The sequence below is a fragment of the Primulina eburnea genome, chromosome 1 (assembly GCF_022965805.1).
Source record: "Primulina eburnea isolate SZY01 chromosome 1, ASM2296580v1, whole genome shotgun sequence".
NCBI lineage: Eukaryota > Viridiplantae > Streptophyta > Magnoliopsida > Lamiales > Gesneriaceae > Primulina > Primulina eburnea.
The window spans coordinates 44133359-44155339 of NC_133101.1; positions in this window are offsets into that span (position 1 = coordinate 44133359).

The following is a 21981-nucleotide window of genomic DNA, read 5'->3' on the forward strand; positions in this document are numbered from 1 at the left end:
GGTAATGTGTCGCTAATGTCCCCTGCCGCCAGGTACCACGGTTTTATAGATGGATCCATCGATAGAGCTGATACGATAGCTGATACGAAAGTCACAACTGATGAACCGAATTCAATTAAAAGAAAATGATTAATTTTATGATGACACGATGAGCAGTTTTGACATGTATATGATGACATGAGATTACATGATTTGATACGAGATGAATTTACACGACACGTTATGTTATACTTTTAAGTTCAAGAAAGATATATGGAATATGATATTTTTCACTGCTGTGTGCCATGTATATGTACTTGTTATTGATGGTACAGGTGTATTGAGTCTTTAGACTCACTAGGCGTATGTGATGCAGGTCAGCTAAACGATGAGGAGACTGTAGGTGCCGAACTCTGAGTAGGCAGACCTGGTGCGCTGACACGACCTAAGGACCGCATGTTTTCCGCATTATGATTTATTAGATTTGAGAGTAGATGAACATTTTCATACGTTGATGATTTTAAGATTTTTACTCGTTTATGTTTACCTATGATTTTGGATGAGTGTAGTTAATCTAAACTGCGCTATTTTACTGTCAAATATTTAAGATCATTTTTAAATGTTATATTTTTCTGTAGAGCGCATGCATGCGAAACGTTTAAATTTTATGTCGAAAATACGAGCTTTTATAAATAAAAAAAATATTTCCGCATATTAAATAAGTAGATGTTTCAATTTGCATATTAAGGAGATCTTTGGTGAGCAAACACGGCCTCTTAGGCATGCTACCGTCAAGGAGCTGATCATTTTACGCATGCGAGATGGGGCCTCGGTCCATGAGCATGGCCTAAAGTTGATTGGGCTTGTGGATAAGCTTGTTGGCTTGGATCTTACATTGCCATCGGAGCTGAACACTGACGTGTTGCTCTTGTCACTGCCTAGCTCATTTGATCCTTTTGTGTTGAATTTCAACATGAAAAAGATAGAGCCAACCCTTGAGGAGTTGGTGAAAATGCTTGTTACATTTGAGTCTACCATCAAGAAAGAGAAGCCGGTTCTTTATGTGGGTTCTTCATCTGGTACGAAGACTGGTCAATCTGGGAAGGGAAAAAAGCGTTCTTTCCAACGTCCCAAGAAGAATGTGCCTTTGAAGAGGCAAGCTCTGAATCCCGTAGTGGCAGCCTCACCAGTAAAGGCTGACAAGACTGCTGATATTTGTCATCACTACAAGAAGCCTGGACATTAGAGGCGTAACTACAGAGAATATATTGCTCAGAAGAGTTCTGGAAACGTTATCTTCTATATTGAAGTAAACATTTCTATTAACTCTACTTCTTGGGTATTGGATATCGGCTGTGGCTCACATCTCTGTAATGATTTGCAGGTGATGGGAAGAAGTAGGAGACTAAGGGAAGATGAGACCTTTTTGAGGATGGCCAATGGAGCAAGAGTTGCTGCCAAGGCCGTAGGAGATGTTTACTTATTGTTGAACAATGATTTTAAGTGGATTTTAAGAGATGTTTTGTTTGTACCTGATTTGGTGAAAAACATTGTTTCCATTTCTATGCTTGATAAAGATGGATATTCTTGTTTATTTAGCAAAGATGTTTGCAACATTTACAAGAATGAATGTTTAATTGGTATTGAGGAACTTGAAAACGATCTCTATAACTTAAAATTGAAAGATTTTCCACTAAATAATGTCCAAGCAATAACAACAACCAACAAACGAAAACATGATACTCTAAATTCGGCACAATTATGGCATGCTCGATAAGGACATATTTCCTAAAGTAGGATGAACAAGCTAGTGGGAGTAGGCATGTTTGATTTGTCTGATATTAATTCTCTCACGACTTGTGAATCCTGTCTGGAAGGAAACGTGACCGAAATTCCCTTTAAGGGCCATGTGGAGCGATCAAAAGAGTTATTAGATTTGATCCATACTTATGTGTGCAGTCCGCTTAGCATCACTGCTATGCATGGACATACCTACTTCATCACCTTTACCGATGAGTTTTCGAGGTATGGGTGTGTGTATTTGATTAGATATAAATCTGAAGCCTTTGAAAGGTTCAAAAAATTCAGAAGTGAAGTAGAGAAACAGTTGGGACCCGAGAATTTGATTACTGTAATCTGAAATGATTTGGTGATAACTGATGTGATTATAGACGGAACGGATTAAACCAAGAAAGATGGAAGGTGATTCGAATTATGTGCGAGGAAGAGTCCTCGCGCATATGCGCGACCCCACCGGGTGCATAATGCGCGAGGCAGGCAGAAGTCCTCGCGCATATGTGCGATCAGGTTCCACGCATGTGCGCGAGGGTGGCAGAAACTTGTGAAGGACCTCGCGCATATGCGCCGAGCAAGGGCGCACATATGCACGAGCTGCCGTGAGAATAACGCGCCGAGACTTTGTGTCTCGCGCATATGCGCGAGACGTGCAGTTTGATGAGTGAGCCACGTTTCTTTGGACATGCATTGATATATATATTAATTCTTCAATCCTTAAGAATCAGACAAGCAACTCGAGAAGAACTCCATGAAAGGAACGAGAAATATTTCAGAAATCCTTACGCCTTTATATTTCGATCCGTCCGTTAGATTTTGAATCTGAGTACAGTACTGAGTTCCTATCGACGAGAGCTTCAACAGGACGTAAGTTTTGTTATGTTTTAATATGATTTGAAATTATGATACTGCCAGAATCAGATACGATTGATATATGTTGTTCTTGCGATATCAGACATCGCATAATCGAAACCGGATCGAAGAACAGATACCGTATGAAATTGTTATGAATTTTCAGAGTTGATTTGATTGTGATTAGACCGATTTGATATCAGAATTGTGTTTTTATCGATTATGAGGTGTTGGGATTGATATTTGATTGATATTGTATTGCTTGGTATATTGATATTATTCAGGTTTGGATCAGATGAGTTGTTGATTCGTATATACTGATATTGTATTGCCGGTATTGTGAGATTGTACAGAGTTGAGATTATGATCTGTTATTGTTAAGATTTCGGGTTATACTGATATTGATTATGAGCCGTGTGATTATATATGTGATGTTGAAATTGACAGGGTTATTGAGATTGTATTGTTATACCGTCGAAACATCAGTAGATTGATATTAGTCAGATTCGTTTGATTGAGATTGTATCGTTGTATCATTGACAGTGATCAAATGATGTCTTGATTTGTGTATTGATCAGAACAGACCTTGAATTGAGTTGTATAGTGACACATTCTATTCGATAATTGGATATGGACAGCTTTGACTTCGAGACTTCAACTTCGTCAGACCGAGAAGAGAAAGGTATAAATTGATGTTGATGCAAGATTGCAGAACTCGAGTTGACTCGACTTGAGTTTCCCAAAATCACATACTTTACTTTATTGCATTGATATTTGCAATTGAATGAAATTGATATATTTGATTTATTGATTTATGTATTGAGTCATAGGCGGATACGCCTAGTCTTAGACGATTGATGTTGTGACATGGGTGCCTGATAGTGATGGAATCGTCACGGGCACATTGCACATTGTCACAGGATAGTGATTTGGCGAATGTGCCAAAGTCTGTGACGGATAGGTCAAGACACCGGATGTTTGGTCATATCTAAGTGGATAGAATTGGAGTTTCTTCTATTACTGATTTTCGGTATGAAAAGGGTAAAAGTCCGTGAATAACAACGTACCACCACTCCGATCGGGAGTATAGCTGGGTGTATGTTCTTATTCAGATCGGGATCCCTAGATTAGGATGAGTCGAGTCAGAGTCTAAGAATCACGAGGTGCGATTCAGAGTTTATATTGATTCATGTTCTGATTTTGATACATGTTATGAATATTTGTTTCATGCTGTTATGTTTGATTATATGAAATACATGTGTACATGATTTATACTGGGAATGTAATTCTCACGGGAATTATCCGGATGTTGTCTTGTTTGTATGTGTGCTTGAAAACAGGTGGGACAGGATCAGGATCAGGGAGAGGATGAGAGATTATAGTTAGCGTGGAGATCCGGGCCCAGAAGCAGAATAGGACTCAGCACTGGATGTATAGTCGTTGAACTTAGTTGAGATAGAGACATGTAGTACATGTTTGTACTTTGATATTGATATGTATATCAGATAGATTACATTACGTTTCCGCATTTATATTTTAAAAAAAAATATTAGTCCCACTTTTCTTAATTATTATATTTGACATTAACAATGGTTAAGACATGAATTAGCGTCCGGGTCACCACACATAAAGTCACTTCGATCGGATCGAGGTGGTGAGTATTTGAGTGCCGAGTTCCAAGAGTACCTTATGGAGAATGTGATTCTCTCGCAGTGAACTCTGCATGCTTCACCCCAGTTGAATGGTGTTTCAGAGCATCGTAACTGGACTTTGATTGACATGGTTCGATCTATGATGGGGTTCACGGAGTTGCCGCCATCCTTTTGGGGATATGCGCTTGAGAAAGCGGCACTGTTGTTGAACAATGCTCATTCAAAGTTAGTCGATAAGACACCATATGGGATATGGATGGGTAAGCCTCCCAAATATTCTTTTTTTAGAATATGGGGATGCCTTGCTTATGTGAAGCAGACAGTGGGAGATAAATTGTATAGTCGATCCATTTTATGTTACTTTGTGGGATATCCAAGAAATTCAGTTGGATATTATTTCTATCATCTCAAGAAACAAAGGTGTTCGTTTCTAGGAATGCAACATTTTTGTAAAGAAATTTCTATTGATAGAAAAGGGGAGATGATAGAACTCAAAGAAGTTTGAGATACACCCACAATTGAAAAACCTACTCCCGAAGAGCCAAGAGAGCAAATACAAGCTCCTAGAAGATCCGAGAGAGTCTCGAGACCACCTATGAGGTATGGTATGCTTCTTGAAGAGGGCCATGATGAGCCTAACCATGGATGTGATCTATTGACCTTCAAAGAAGCGTTATCTGATGCCGATTCATCCAAGTGGCTTGAAGCAATGAAATCTGAGATGAATTCCATGCATTCGAATTTAGTGTGGAATCTCGTGGATCCACCTGAGGGAACTGTTCCCATAGGGTGTAAATAGATTTACAAGAGGAAACTTGAGGTGGATGGGAAGGTATTGACCTTCAAGGCGCGATTGGTAGTAAAAGGATATACTCAAAGACAAAGAGTTGACAATGAGGAAACCTTTTCTCCAGTTGCAATGTTAAATTCTATAAGGATATTGCTAGCCATAGCTGCATTGTATGACTATGAGCTACATCAGATGGATGTCATGACAACTTTTCTTAATGGGGATATTAAGGAAAAGATTTACATGTCTCAACCTGAAGGGTTTACATCTGTCGGAAGTGGGCATATGTTATGCAAACCTCATATAACTATTTATGGTCTAAATCAGGCATCTAGGAGTTGGAACCTTAGATTCGATAGTACAATCAAAGAGTTTGGTTTTACTAAGAATTCTGAGGAACCTTGTGTTTATAAGAAGGTTAGTGGGAGTGCTGTGACATTCCTTGTGCTTTATGTTGATGACATTCTACTCATTGAGAATAATGTAGGGATGTTGCAATCAACTAAAATATGGTTAGCGAATAAGTTCTCGATGCAGGATTTGGGTGAAGCATCTTTTGTATTGGGAATACAGATCTATAGAGATAGATCGAGAAGATTGTTTGGTCTTACCCAGTCCACATACATTGATACCATCGTTAAGCGGTTCTCGATGGATGAGCCTAAGAGAGGACATCTACCAATGTGTCATGGTGTGTCCCTATCAAGTCTATGTCTCCCAAGACTGATGCAGAGATAGCGACGATGACACGCATTCCGTATTCATTCTCAATTGGTAGTATCATGTATGGGATGATATCTACACGCTTTGACGTGGCTTATGAACTAAGTGTAGTGAGTAGATATCAATCGAACCATGGTCTTCCACATTGGAAAGCTGTGAAAGATATCCTCAAGTATTTGAGAAGGACCAATAAGTTGTTCTTATTTTATGGGGGTGGCGAACTGAAATTTGAAGGATATACCGACTCTAGCTTCCAAAGCCATATCGATGACTCAAAGTCAACCTCTGGGTTCATATTCATGCTTAATGATGCTGCTGTCTCTTGGAAGAGTTCCAAGCAAGACAGTACTGCGGATTCCACCACTGAGGCAGAATACATTGTTGCATCAGCTGCAGCAAAGAAGACTGTTTGGATAAGGAATTTCGTCCAAGAGTTGGGTGTCATTCCCAATGGAGTAGCTCATGTCCCGGTGTTTTGTAACAACACGGGAGCCATAGCTAATGCAAAGAAGCCAAGGTCTCATCAGAAATCCAAACATGTATTAAGAAAGTACCACATCCTCCGAGAGATTGTAGAAAGAGGAGAAATATCGATTGACAAAGTCGGCTCCGCAGATAATGTTGCTGATCCGCTAACTAAGCCTTTACCTGGACCATTATTCGAGAAGCATCTCGAATCGACGTGTTTGAAGCATATGGGTAGTTGGCTCTAGTGCAAGTGGAAGATTGTTAGAGTAGGTGCCCGTCGAGCCAAGTTTTGGCCGAGGGTTCATGTTGAAACTCTATGTATAAACAATCTTTATTTTAATAATATTTGAAATTATTGTTTTGGCACATCTTTATCTGTATACTCATTCTAGTTGCACAGATAAAGTCCTAGAATATACAAATAGTAGAAATAATATGAGATGCTCATATGATGAGTATCATGAAACTCATATTTGCAATTCTCATATATTAAACAGTTCCTAGTCGATTCGGCCGCCGCTAATAAGGATATAGGCAGCTCGAGTTCGAGACTAATATCTGCGATGTGAGTACCATGTTTCATTGGTAGGGGACATTGTGATGTCCGAACATTTAGATAGGTGCTCCTTGTAGAGTGCACTAAACAATCCTCCATAAAGGACTTTCCAAGTGGTTCTCACTTATTGAGTGGAAATATTTTAGTTTATGGTTGTACACTATTAGTCCTTATGACTCGAGACAACATTGAGACTCTATATTCTAGCATTGCACTTTGACTTTTTTACCGACTCTCATAGGGTCAGCAGGTGGCAAGGTCGGGTGTTTTGTTGAAACATATAGGAGTCGATGCATTGTAGTCGGGGATTCACAGCTTACCTTCGGGTATGGATATCCTATGTGATCTCATGTAAATGTTGTATGAAATCTCTGACCAGAGTATGGTGATAATTATGAAAGAGGTTTCATAGATTAACCATCGATGCGACTACGACATGACACATAGTATCGATTCTTTGACAGATCTCGATAAACCAATAGTTGTCGAATTGGTCGGGATATATGAGATGAAAAGACCGTACTATAGCTAACCATAATAGAATGGTTCTTGCAGACACTATTGATACCTAGGGAATCATGTAAGTGATGCAGCTAGACATTTAACATGATTGGTTGGGTACTATAAGACTGGAGTATGACTTCTATAAGGGGAATGTAACATTTAACTTGTGGAAGTGTTCCTAAATTAAAAGTTGGCCAAGTGAATAATGTATTTTAAAAATGTAATTTTCATAAACATTGTTATGGACTAAATTAAATTAATTCATGTGTTGAATTAATTGAACACTAGTGGACCTAGTAGAGTCCAAATAATTAAATTAATTCAGGTGTTGAATTAATTAAATTGGGTCTTGTTGACCCAATTAGAGATAATTATTAAACTAGTTGGCTTGGGTAAAATCAAGTAAAATTTAAATGGTCTCAAATGTATTTGAGACATTTAAATAAAAGTCCACGGGCCTTGTAATTGTTACAAGCCCAAGTAAAAAGCATGCAAAAGAGGTGAAGGGTTGGAGGAAAATTTTTCATTAAACAATGCATGATATGCTCATGGAACTTTATCATTTTTTCCAGCACCAAGAAAGTTTCCCCCTTCTCTCCTCCACTCCTCTTGGTCGAAAATTTCAATCACATTTCCTTCAATTTTTGTTTCTTCAATTTGTTGAGGAAATCTTAGTCTTCTCAAAGATAAATGTCTTACATTTTCTAGTACAAGTGTAAGGTGAATTTAGCTTGTTGGTGGTGGGCTTGATTTTGAGCAAGGAGTGCTCAAAGGAGGCTTGTAGATTAATCTACCATTCAAGAGCTAAGGTGTTTACATCTTAGTTGGATCCATCATCAATCTTTTGAGATTGATAGGTAATTTTCTAAAACACCTTATGAATGTCATTTTATGTTTTATTGTGTTTGCTACACACTATAGTTTAGGGTACTCGATTTTCTTGCTAGAAAGTAATTTTGACACTTCCGTTGCACAAGCGAGCACCTTAACCGATCCCCTTTCATGACGGCCGCTGCCGAGGTGGATGGGCAATTTTTTAATTCATCAAAAGATTTTTAATTATCTCACTCTTAACCATCATTGTAAGGCCTGAGATTTTATTATCATAACCCGATATTAATTAATTGACAAATTGACGTGATTATGGAAGGAAAAGCCCGAGGAAGACATGAGAAGGCCTATGATTATGTGTGAGGCCAGAAGACCTCACGCATATACGCGGTTATGAGGCGCGCATATGCGCGAGCTGGTGAAATTCCAAGTGCCGAGACAGAGAGTCTCGCGCATATGCGCCAGTGTTGGACGCGCATATGCACGAGACGTGCGGAATGAAAAATAAGAAACATGTCTTGCCATGCATTTATATGATAAGCTTCTGCTTCATTTCATTCAAATTTTAACCAGGAAACCGAGACAAGCCATGGTTGAATCCTCAAGTATTCTTAGATAATAGAATTGTGATTGTACAAGATCCGGCCATCCGATTTTCAATCCGAGTTTAGTTCTGTGCTCCCCTCGTCAAGAGCTTCAAAGAGATGTAAGTTTATTTAATTTCTTGCATAGTTCGAAAGTTTGATATTGGAGGAATCATGATATGATTGATATTTGGTGTTCTTGAGATTATGGTAAGCGTATAATCGAAACCGGATCGAAGAACGGACCATGTATGCTAAGGTTATTAATTTTCAGCTTATAGTTTAATGGGTTTGTGCAGAACTTAGAGTTGTGGCTTATATTTGTTGATGATTATGAGTTGTTTAGATTGGCCTCTTGTTGTTTGCATTACCGGGATCTTGAAATTGTGCGTTATGCCGTCGAAACATAGTTAGATTGAGATTTCTTGCTTGAGTTGTATGTTCATAGTGTCTATCGCAACATGTCATTCCAGATTTGGTATTGAAGGCTTCGAACTCGAGAATTCAACTTCGAAATCGGTAGAAGAACGAGACAAAGCCAAACCCCGAGAAAAGAAAGGTATAAATCAATGTTAAACCGGGATAGATAACTCGAGTAAAATACGACTTGAGTTCCCAAAACCACATACTTAATTGTTATTGTTTTGATATATTTGAACTCCTTGAATTTATGTGCTTGTTCTATTGAGTTATAGAAAAGCATAGAATAAAAGTTAGATATCGTGAAAGAGTCTTTGGCAAAGGTGCCAAGTCACTGGACGTTTGGTTTATATCGATGCGCTTAGGAGAAGATCGATTCCTATTGTAGATACTCGATATAGTGTGCCAAAGTCCGGGAATAAGAACGTACCATCATCTAGAAGGGAAGAGTAGGAGGGAGACTTGTTATGTTCTTGTTCAAACCGGGATCCCTAGATAAGAGTCGAGTCAAAGATTAAGAGTTAAAGAGTTTTATTTTAAGTTTTGTATCGATTTATGTTTTCCTAGATTCTGGATTATGATACATGTTGTTTGACACATGTTTTATGCTTTTTTTATATGCTTGTATGAAATGCATGTATACATTGTTTATATTGGGAAATATATTTCTCATCGGAGTTATCCGGCTGTTGTTGTGTTTGTATATGTGCATGACAACAGGTGGTACAGGATCAGGGTCGAGAAGATGGTGAAAGATCGAGATTAGAGTGGTGATCCGGGCTTCATTGTAGAATGGTTTTTCAACACCTGATATGTGATTGATAAACATTAGTTTGTTATGATTTTATTTTGAACAAGTTTTGTACCTTGGATCGTGTTGTAGATATTGAACTTGAACTTGTAAATTGAATAAGATGGAGCATAACTTGTTGTAGTATTTTGTACATTTGGTTATAAGGTGTTCAACTATAAAAAAATAAAAAGGTAAAAAATTTCGACCTAGCTTATTTAATTGATCCGATTAATCCCAATTATGATTAAGAAAATAGGTTAGCGTCCGGGTCCCCACAACAGGTGGTATCAGAGCTGTATGTTTCTCAGACTGAAATAGAAGCGAGTGAGAGGGATACATAGAGTTTTCTTTCTTGTTTATCTGGTACTAGCATGAGATTTATTAGAATGTTGATTTACAAATGTGAGATGCTAGTATGACAGCATGTTTTACTGCTTTAGAGAGTACATGTTTACCTGATTATCTGATTTGATTGGAAACGTGTAGAATCATAACCGATTCGTGATCAGTAGTAAGATTATCAGAGGAGGACTGAGACAGATTTTCTAGACTTGATTACTAACCATTTTGATAATCAGATATGCCTCCTTTAAGAGCCCCAGAACAAGGCAGTACTTCAAATAATCTGATGGATGTTACAGCAACACCCATGGAAACACTGTTAAAGAGATTTTTAAGTCATTCAAACCACCGACTTTGAGAGGCACTGAGAATGCTATCGATTGTGAGAGCTGGCTTGAGGATATTGAGATGTTGGTTGATTCACTTGACTATACAGATGAGCGTAGAGTTAGACTGATTGGGCACCAAATACATGAGGTTACGAAGAGCTGGTGGCTCACAACCAAGAGAGCTTTGGAGCATCGAGGTACGGTAATTACTTGGAAGATCTTCAAAACTGAATTTTATCAACGATTTTTCCCAGTATCGTACAGAAAGGACAAGGGTGCAGCGTTTGCCAATCTAAAACAGGGTAATCTTAATATTGAAGAATATGTGGCCGAATTCTCTACCTTGCTATGTTTTGCTCCTCATGTTGCTGATAATGATGAAGTCGTGCCTGATCAGTTCATCAATGGACTGAATCCTAATATTTTTACACTGGTAAATATGGGGCGACCAAATAATTTTGTTGATGCTTTGAGTAGAGCAAAGGGAGCTGAAGCGGGCTTGATCAAGCAACGAGGAACTTCGTATGTTAATCAAACACAGAAACAACAAAAAACTTCAGCTCAGTTCCACCAACCACCTCCCAGATTTGATATGGCGGTAACAGCAGTGGGAAGAAAAATAATTTGAAAGTTCAAGGGAAACAGTTAAAGAAATCTGGAAGCAGCTCATCTAGTTCCAGTGGCTCACAACATACCACTTCTGGCCAGAGTTCTAATTATACAGAGGTCTATTGCATAGCATGTGGAGGAAGACATCCAACAGAGAAATGTCAAGGAGTGTTTGGTAGTTGCAAAATCTGTCGACAGCCGAGACACTTTGCCAGAGTTTGTCCACATCGAGGTTCTCAACGATCACAGGGAACAGAATCATTTGGATCAGTGGCTCAGACTGAATGACGATCATCTGCTGTTCACTCGTTCCTGCAGCCATCTACCCAGTCACAGCCGAGTCCAGGAGGAAGTCAGACTTTTATGCAGCCTCCGAGACAGCAAGCCAGATTGTTTTCATTGACCGAGGAACAGGCCCAGGAAGCACCTGATGATATGGTTGCAGGTAACTGTTTTCTTTATGGTTATCCTACTAATGTGTTGATAGATACGGGTGCATCTCATACTTTTATCTCTGAGTGATTTGCATTGATGCATGCTTTGCCTGTTGAGTCTTTATCTGCTGTAGTATCTGTATTTTCACCTTTTGGGAGAGATCTTATATTAGTGAATTCTATTAGACATTGTATGCTGCAGTATAATGGTAATGAGATCGAGTTAGATTGTATTGTACTCGGTTTTTATGATTTTGACAGCATTATAGGTATTGATATGCTGACCAAGTACAGAGCTACTATAGATTGTTTTCAGAAAATTGTAAGATTCACACCTGAGATGGCTGGTGAATGGAAATTTTACGGTAAGGTTTTCAAAGCTCAAATTCCTTTGATATCTGCTTTCTATATGACTCGATTATTTCCTTGTGTACTCAGTAGATGTACTAAAGACGAGCCCTTCATTGGCAGATTTGCCAGTGGTATGTATGTTTGCTCACGTATTCCCAGATGAGATTCCAGGTTTGCCTCAAGTTCGTGAAATAGACTTCATCATTGAACTAATACGAGGTACAATACCTATTTCTAAAACTCCATACAGAATGGTACCAATTGAACTGAAAAAATTGAATGATCAGCTAGAGGATTTATTAACTAAGGGTTACATCAGACCGAGTGTTTCTCCTTGGGGTGCTCCAGTACTGTTTGTCAGAAAGAAATACGGTTCAATGAGACTCTGCATTGACTATGGGCAATTGAACAAAGCTACGATAAAGAATAAATACCCTTTACCTCGTATTGATGATCTATTTGATCAGTTGCAGGGTTCTTCTATTTATTCCAAGATCGATATGAGATCTGGATATCATCAGCTGAGAGTTAAAGATTCTGATATATCAAAGACAACTTTCAGAACCGGGTATGACCACTATAAGTTTATTATAGTCATGCTGTTTGGTTTAACGAATGCTCCAGCTGTATTTATGGGTTTGATGAACCGAATATTTCAGAAATATCTTGAAGACTTTGTGATTTTATTGATGATATTCTGATTTATTCAAAGAATAAGATTGATCATGCTGAGCATCTGAGAATTGTGTTGAAGATTCTGAGAACTGATAAATTGTATGCAAAGTTATCGAAATGTGAATTTTGGCTAAAACAAGTTGTATTTTTGGGGCACATTATTTCTGGAGATGGTGTATTTGTGTTGATCCTAGAAAAGTTGAGGCTGTGATCAATTGGCCTAGACCGACTTCAGTGCCAGAGATACGCGGCTTTATGGGTTTAGCGGGCTATTATCGTCGATTCATCAACGATTTCTCTAGTATTGCTAAGCCGATTACTCAACTAACCTAGAAGAATGCCCTTTTTTTTTTGTCAGAGACATGTGAATCCAGTTTTTTGAAGCTGAAAAAGAGATTAACTAGCGCTCCGGTATTGACTATTCCATCAGGTACTGGTGATTTTGTTGTCTATTGTGATACTTGTCACAGGGAATTAGGTTGTGTTCTGATGCAGCGAGGACATGTTATTTCTTATGCCTCAAGACAATTAAAACCACATGAGATTCGCTATCCGATTCATGATCTTGAATTGGCTGCCATTGTATTTGCATTAAATATCTGGCGACATTATCTATATGGTGAAAAGTTTTATATTTATTCTGATCACAAGAATTTGAAATATCTATTTTCACACTAAGAACTGAATATGAGGCAACGTAGATGGCTAGATTTGCTGAAAGATTTTGATTATTAAATCAAATATTATCCAGGAAAATCTAATGCAGCATCTAATGTACTGAGTCAAAATGTATGTTCTTTATCCCTATTGACGATTGGTGTCTCGAATTTGATTGACAATTGCTGTCTTTCTGGATTAGCATTTGAGACAGATTGTAAACCTCTGAGACTTTGTAGCATTCAAGTTGAACCAAAGCTGATTTTAAGAATCAAAGAAACACAGAAAGTCGATCAGAATATTCAGAATTCGATTGTGATGGTCATATCAGGAAATCAATTAGAATATCAGTTTCGTGATAATGTGTTATATGTGAATAATCGTCTTGTTGTGCCAGATGTTTCAGACTTGAGACAACAGATTTTGACAGAAGCACATGGTATTTGTTTTAGTATTCATCCTGGTGGCAGAAAGATGTACAATGATCTAAAGAAACAGTTTTGTTGGAAACAGATGAAATCATATATTGCAGATTTTGTGTCCAAATGCTTGAATTGCCAACAGGTGAAAGCTGAAAGGAAGAAACCAGGAGGTCTACTGCAAAGCTTAGCGATTCCAGGATGGAAATGGGATCACATTTCCATGGATTTTGTTACGAAGCTACCACGATCCTTCCGAGGTTGTGATGCGATTTGGGTCGTTATTGACAGATTGACCAAATCAGCGTGTTTCTTTCCATACCGAATGACGTACAGACACGACCAGATGGCAGAGATTTATGTCAAATAAGTGGTCAAATTGCATGGCGTGCCAAAGTCCATTGTATCAGATCGTGATCCTTGATTTACTGTGCACTTTTGGCACAGTTTGCAACAAGCTCTAGGTACGAAGTTACATCTGAGTACTGCATATCATCCTTAGACAGATGGCCAATCAGAAAGAACTATCCAGACATTGGAAGATATGCTTAGAGCTGTAGTGCTAAACTTTGGCACTAGTTGGCAAGATTCTTTACCACTTTGTGAATTCTCATACAACAACATTTATCATACCAGTATAGAGATGGCTTTGTTTGAAGCTTTGTAATGAAGATTTCCTCTATACTGGGATGATATTTCCGAGGTACCTGATATTGGGCCTCACATGATTAGAGATATGACTGAAAAAGTAAAGATGATTCGCATAGAATAAAGACAGCTCAGGATATGCAGGCCAAATATATGAACATTCGACGTCGACCTTTAGAATTTGAGGCAGGAGATAGAGTATTTCTGAAGATTTCTCCTTTCAGAGGTGTTGACAGATTTGGCAAGCGAGGAAAGTTATCTCCATGTTTTATCGGTCCGTATGAGATTCTTGAGAAGATAGGTAATCGTGCATATCGAATTGCTCTTCCTCCGTCTCTATCTGGAATACATGACGTCTTTCATTTGTCTATGTTACGGAAATATCTTCCTGATATTTCTCATATTCTTAAGCCTGCTGAGGCCGAACTTGATGAAACTCTGAGTTATTTTGAAAAGTCACTTCAGATTCTCGATCGTAAAGAAAAACAGCTCAGAACAAAGACTATTCTGCTTGTGAAAGTTCAGTGGAGTCATCATGGCATTGAAGAAGCTACCTGGGACACTGAATCAGATATGAGACAGAAATTTCCGGAGTTGTTTCAATGATGTGAGTTTCTTATTTAGTTTCGTTCATATTTCTTATCTTATGTGATTTGATTGCCTGTGATTTTGAGTACGAAATCATATGTTAGAGGGCGAGAATTGTAAGGCCTGATATTTTATTATTATAACTCGAGATTAATTAATTGACGAATTGACGTGATTATGAAAGGAAAAGCCCGAGGGAGACATGAGAAAGCATATGATTATGTGTGAGGCCAGAATTCCTCGCGCATATGCGCGGTGATGAGGTGCACATATGCGCGAGCAGCCAAATGCAGAGGCAAAAGATCTTGCGTATATGCGCGAGATGAAGCGCGCTTATGCGCGAGCTAGTGAAATTCCAAGTGTTGAGACAGAGAGTCTCGCGCATATGCACCAGTGTTGGACGCGCATATGCGCGAGACGTGCGGAATGAAAAATAAGCCACATGCCTTGCCAAGCATTTATATGATAAGCTTCTCCTTCATTTCATTCAGATTTTAGCCAGGGAAACGAGACAAGCCATGGTTGAATCCTCAAGTCTTCTCAGATAATAGAATTGTGATTGTGCAAGATCCGCCGATTTTCAATCCGAGTTTAGTTCTGTGCTCCTCTCGTCAAGAGCTTCAAAGAGATGTAATTTTATTTAATTTCCTGCATAGTTCGAAAGTTTGATGTTGGAGGAATCATGATATGATTGATATTTGGTGTTCTTGAGATTATGGTAAGCGTATAATCGAAACCGGATCAAAGAATGGACCATGTATGCTATGGTTATTAATTTTCAGCTTATAGTGGAATGGGTTTGTGCAGAACTTAGAGTTGTGGCTTATATTTGTTGATGATTATGAGTTGTTGAGATTGGCCTCTTGTTGTTTGCATTACCGGGATCTCGAAATTGTGCCGTTATGCCGTCGAAACGTACTTAGATTGAGATTTATTGCTTGAGTTGTATGTTGATAGTGTCTATCGCAACATGTCATTCCAGATTTGGTATAGAAGGCTTCGAACTCGAGAATTCAACTTCAAAATCGGTAGAAGAACGAGCCAAAGCCAAACCCCGAGAAAAGAAATGTATAAATCAATAATAAACCGGGATAGATAACTCGAGTAAGATACGACTTGAGTTCCCAAAACCACATACTTAATTGTTATTGTTTTGATATATTTGAACTCCTTGAATTTATGTGCTTGTTCTATTGAGTTATAGAAAAGCATAGAATAAAAGATAGATATTGTGAAAGAGTCTTTGGCAGAGGTGCCAAGTCACTGGACGTTTGGTTTATATCGATGCGCTTAGGAGAAGATCGAATCCTATTGTAGATACTCGATATAGTGTGCCAAAGTCCGGGAATAAGAACGTACAACCATCTAGAAGGGAAGAGTAGGTGGGAGACTTGGTACGTTCTTGTTCAAACCGGGATCCCTAGATAAGAGTCGAGTCAAAGATTAAGAATTAAAGAGTTTGATTTTAAGTTTTGTATCGATTTATTTTTTCCTAGATTCTGGATTATGATACATGTTGTTTGACACATGTTTTATGCTTTTTGTATATGCTTGTATGAAATGCATGTATAGATTGTTTATACTGGGAAATATATTTCTCACCGGAGTTATCCAGATGTTGTTGTGTTTGTATGTGTGCATGGCAACAGGTGGGACATCATCAGGGTCGACTAAAAGTTTTGTACCTTGAATCGTGTTGTAGATATTGAACTTGAACTTGAACTTGCAAATTGAATAAGATGGAGCATAACTTGTAGTATTTTGTACATTTGGTTATAAGGTGTTCAATTAAAAAAAAAATTTCGACCTAGTTTATTTAATTGATCCGCTTAATCCCAATGATGATTAAGAAAATGAGTTAGTGTCTAGGTCCCCACAATCATACTAAACATAATATTATTTTATCATTATATATTATATTTCTACTTCAATAATTCTTTTTTCATTTATCTCTTAATCATTTCATAATTTTATCCTCCAACCAAACAGTAGTCTAAAGGTGTAATCATTAACACCCTATGAATGATTTAACTCGTTTAAACCATACGTGTAGTGCCCAAAAACCAGTATACGCAAACTGCATGCATAATTATAAAATTTAATCTAATTAATTAATTATTTAAATAGTTTATGATACATGATTAATTAGATTAAATGTTTATATACTCATGTTTATGCAATTTAAAATGTTTTTCGCAAGTTTTATCTTTTCAAACGAATATTCGGTGTCGGACCAGGTAAAGGAGAACGGAGACGATTAAGGTGCTAAAATCGAATGTTATATTTTAAGCCAAGAAAATTAATTATTTTAAATTATTTATAAATTTTAGTATTTTAAAGCCTAATATAATTTATTAGTTGATTTATAAAATTTTAAGCTTTTAAAATAATGTTAATTTTGAAAATTAAATATTTATTCCTTAAATCTGGGTTAAAATATTGTATATAAAGATTTTTATGCCATCAATAATTTATTTAATTAGTATTTAAGTTGGATTAGGATTTTAAGTATTTTATTTAACAATTTAAAAAAAATATATAGGAGATATCAATCTTTTGAATTGGAAATTTAATTTTGGCACCTAATCTTTTTAAATTAAAGGGAGAGATTTTTAGTGCATGTTTAAATTATTGATTAGAGTTTTAATCCACCTAAAACACCTTATCATTGTTCAATTTAAATACTAGAAGAGTCCAACCTTTCCATCTCAAACCCACGGCCACACACAAGCCACACGCACAAAATACATAAGTCTAGCTTGAGGAATTGGGTTCTTTTTGGCCCCTTCTTCTAACAACCACTATTACCGAAACATCACCCCATTATTCTGAAGGATTTTCAATCCTTTGAAGCAAGGAAAACTCAGCACAACGCCCTCCGTTCGTCCTCTGTTCTTCCCGTATCGATATTCGATAATTCGTGCGTTTTAACGCAAAGGCATGTTCTAATCCTTCTTTTGCGCATCTATCTTTTCGTATTATGTATTTTTATAAAAATTATGCATGAAAATTAAATGTTTATTTGTAAGCATGCGATTTAAACCATCGAAACCATATTCTGAAAATTTTGTGGCATGTTTCATACGTATTCTTGAGTTCTTGATTGAATCATTCGGTTGGATCCCTCTGGAACGTTGCTGCTTTGTATGGCTAGGTTAGGGGATAGGTTTAGACATGGTTAAGTGATTGGGTAAGGGCTCAAAAGGGCCTGGAGGGACAGCACAGCCGCTGGAAGTGAATACGACCTGGTGCGATTCGTTTCGCATGCGAGTAGGAGTTGTGGTTGTTCCGTGATCTAGTTTGGCGAAGGGCCTGGTATAGGGCTTGTAGCTGTGGTTAGGGACGTGAGTTAAGGTCATGTTAGGAGCCTGGTATGGGCTAGATATGGTTTAGAAGGGTCTGGTTTCGCATGAAATAAGAGAACACATGCTGCCTCTTTTTTTGAGTTTAGGGGCTGTTTGGGTTTCGTTGTTTGATTCTGCGCATGGGCTGGTCTAGGACTCATGGCTATGGTTTATGCAGTCTCTAAGGGTCTTAGGATGAGTCTTGTTAGGATGGTTCATGGCCTGGATGTTACAGTAGATACCCTGCAAGCCAACGGTTGGCTAAGGAATTTATTGACTCAAGTGAAATAAACAATCTTTATTTTAATATAATTTAATTTTTTATGGTCTTGTTATACTTTATCTATATACCCATGCAAACAAAATAGTTAATGTCCTTGATTATGCTTTAATACAAATGAATCGTACTTCGATGTGGAAACTCATTTGTAAACACTGCATATTCTAAATTCGTTCCTAGTCGATTCAACCGCCTAAAACAGGGATAAATGCTGCTTGAGCTCGAGACTAGCATCTGTGATGTTGTGTACTGCTTTCTTGGTAAGGATATAGAGATGTTCAAACATTAAGATGGGTAGTCCGTAGTCATATGATGATTATACCGAACAACCCTCCATCGGACTTTCCAAGTGGTTATCATTCATCGAGAGGATAAGTCCGTGGTTATGATTGTACACCATTAGTCCTTACGACCCGGGACAACACTGAGGCTCTATATGCTAGGGCTATGCTTTGACTCGTTTATCGGCTCCAGGAAAGTCATCAGGTGGCGAGATTGGGTATAGTTACGAGTCTTACGACACATATAGAAGCCATTGCATTGTAGTCGGGGATTCGCCGCTCACCTGCGGGTGTGGATATCCTATGTGATCTGATGAAATAATAGTGCATGGAATCTCTAGCCAGAGTACGAGATGTACGTTGGAGAAGGAGTTCTCCAATAGTGCACGCGATGCCATTATTATAGTTATCACATAGTTATCGAATTAATATGCAACCCTCGATGAACTAATGGTTGCAGATTCGATCGGGATATATGAGATTAAGGGACCGTATTGTACGTTAATCATAATCGACTGGTTCTTGCAGGCACTATCAGTGATACCTAGGGGATAATGGGGCGATGCTACTAGAAGCTCTTACCATGATCCGTTAGGTGCAATCAGAAATGAGTTCTGACATTCTTGATCAAGGTGTTGATGAAAAGAATGAGGCTAATTAGGGTAAGCCCGAATAAAGGATTATGTCCTAAATCACAAAGAGTTGTGAACCCACGGCTAGCTGTATCCCTGAACCATTGAGGGTCACACAAGCACTGGTTTACTTGTTCCCGTTGAGATAATAAATTCAATGAGTTGAATTTATAAGAAAATAAGTTTGATATGATCAATCGATAAGCTTATAAATAAAGTTTATAAAAGCTTATAGAAATTTTGAGAGCATGACTGTTAAGACAGTCAAAAGAGTACACCTGCCTTATTTAGACATTGATGATCTCGAAATTAAAGTGTGCATCATAATAACAAACAAGTTGAAATTGTCACATCAATGATATTTGATCGTCGATCGTGGTGAGATTAATATAATGGGAGCATGGATCATGGGTTAGTAAGAGTATAAGCCCATCATGCAAATTCATTAAAGTTCAAATGGACTTTAACAATCAAATTATATTTTAATTGAGTTAAAATATAGCCCATTAAGTTTTTATAAAATATGGTATTGATTTATGTAATATGGAGATATTCATGATACCATAATTTAAAATAAAAACTTGCACACAAAACAAATAAAATTAATGCATGATATTCTTGATAAGAAATATGCATAAAAATCGAGATTGTTTTTTATATGGCATGAATTTAGAATTTTTAATTAACTTAATTAATTTGATTAATTAAGTAAATTAAGGATTAGAAATTAAGATAAGGATTTTGTTTCTTGATTTTGAAAAGATATACGAAAGGTTTTTTGAAGATGACTTTCGGCTCTTTGAATGGAAAAAAGGAAAAAGGCTTTGATTTGGCATGCAATATTTTTAGAATATATTATTGACTTAATTAAGTAAATTAATTAAATAAATTGAATATTCGAAAAAACTAAAGAGAATTTGATTCTCATTAACGCATATAGCATCCAAAAGAAAATCATATACTTTCGGCTCTTAAAAAAGGGTTGAAGCGCTGCTCTCGAATTTTATTTTTTGTTGCAAGAAAAATTTGGCCTATTGTATTGAGTCGAATATTTTTTCCTTCGTGTTCTATCTCTACGAATAACATCTTCTAATTTTCTAGTGCAAATTAGAAGAAGAACAAATAATCTGGTCGTGGACCTGATTCGGAGATCGAAGAACGTTCCTAGTGATTTACAACAAGAGCTACGTCCACTAATACCGGTGTAGTTAGAGCCTAGTGATTGAATTCACCAAAGGTATAAAATTCTAACACCTTATGTTTGATTATGAAAATCATACGAGTGTCCAAAAATTATTTTGTTTTTCAAAATAAAATAAAAATTTAAACTTCCGCTGCATTTGGGCACGTAGAAAACCCGGATCCAACAGTGGTATCAGAGCAAAGATTTTTCTAAATCGTATGGTTTTATATTGAATAATTTATTTCTATCCACACAAGAAAATTTTTCAGAAAATTTAGCACCACGAAAATTAATTTTTTTTCAGATTTTCGAAGCAAAAAAAAAAAATTAAATCTGCCCGGAACTGTTCCGGGCAGTCCGTGCGCGCAGGGCCGCGCACGGCAGTGGGCACCGCGCTAGCGCCGGCATCGGACGCCTGCGCGCACCGCGCTAGCACCGGCATCAGCACGCCATCGCGCGCCTGTGCGCGCAGAGGGCCTCTTCCGCTGCCCGAAACGTTCGGGCAGCGGGCGTGCAGTGGGCGGGCGGCTGCCCGGGAGCGTCTCGGGAAGCGCGATGAATAATGGGCTTGAATTGATTTTCTGATTTTTCAAAATTTTGGGCAAAAATTGATATTTTTGAAAATTGGTCAATTTTTATTTTGGAAAATTAATTTTTGAAAAATTAATAATTTTCTTGTAAAATAAATAATTAGAATATGATTTTAATTATTTATGGTATAAATAAGTTTTACAAGAAATCAATTATTATTGATTTAATTGGAAATTAAATAAAGGAGTTTATTTAATTTATTAAATTCTTTAATAATTGTGGTGGTTAGTAATAAAATTATTAGATATATGATTTATCAATTAATTAAATTGTTTAATTAATTGATGTTAATATTTGATATTAAATGCATGAAGGATGATCGAGAGCCTTGACCAATATGTTAGGTGTATATTAGGATATTTTACTGTTTTATTCGTTTTTTAATATTTGATATTATTAAAGTGGGCCTGGTTTATGGCCCGTTCCCACCCATGAGATGTATCCCTTATGTGTCATGGCTATTTTAATGTAATTATTAGAAATATGGGAGATCAAGACTGGAAGATGGTGGACCCGATGCTCAAGATGAAGACATGTAAAATATTGGAAGCTCTTGTAATAGTTGCATTTGCATCCCTGCATTCACCTAGGTTTTGGACCTGGATCCATGTATGGCTCACATGGATCTAATAGTGTTGGCGATCGATCAACCTTATTTATTGTTGAATTTCA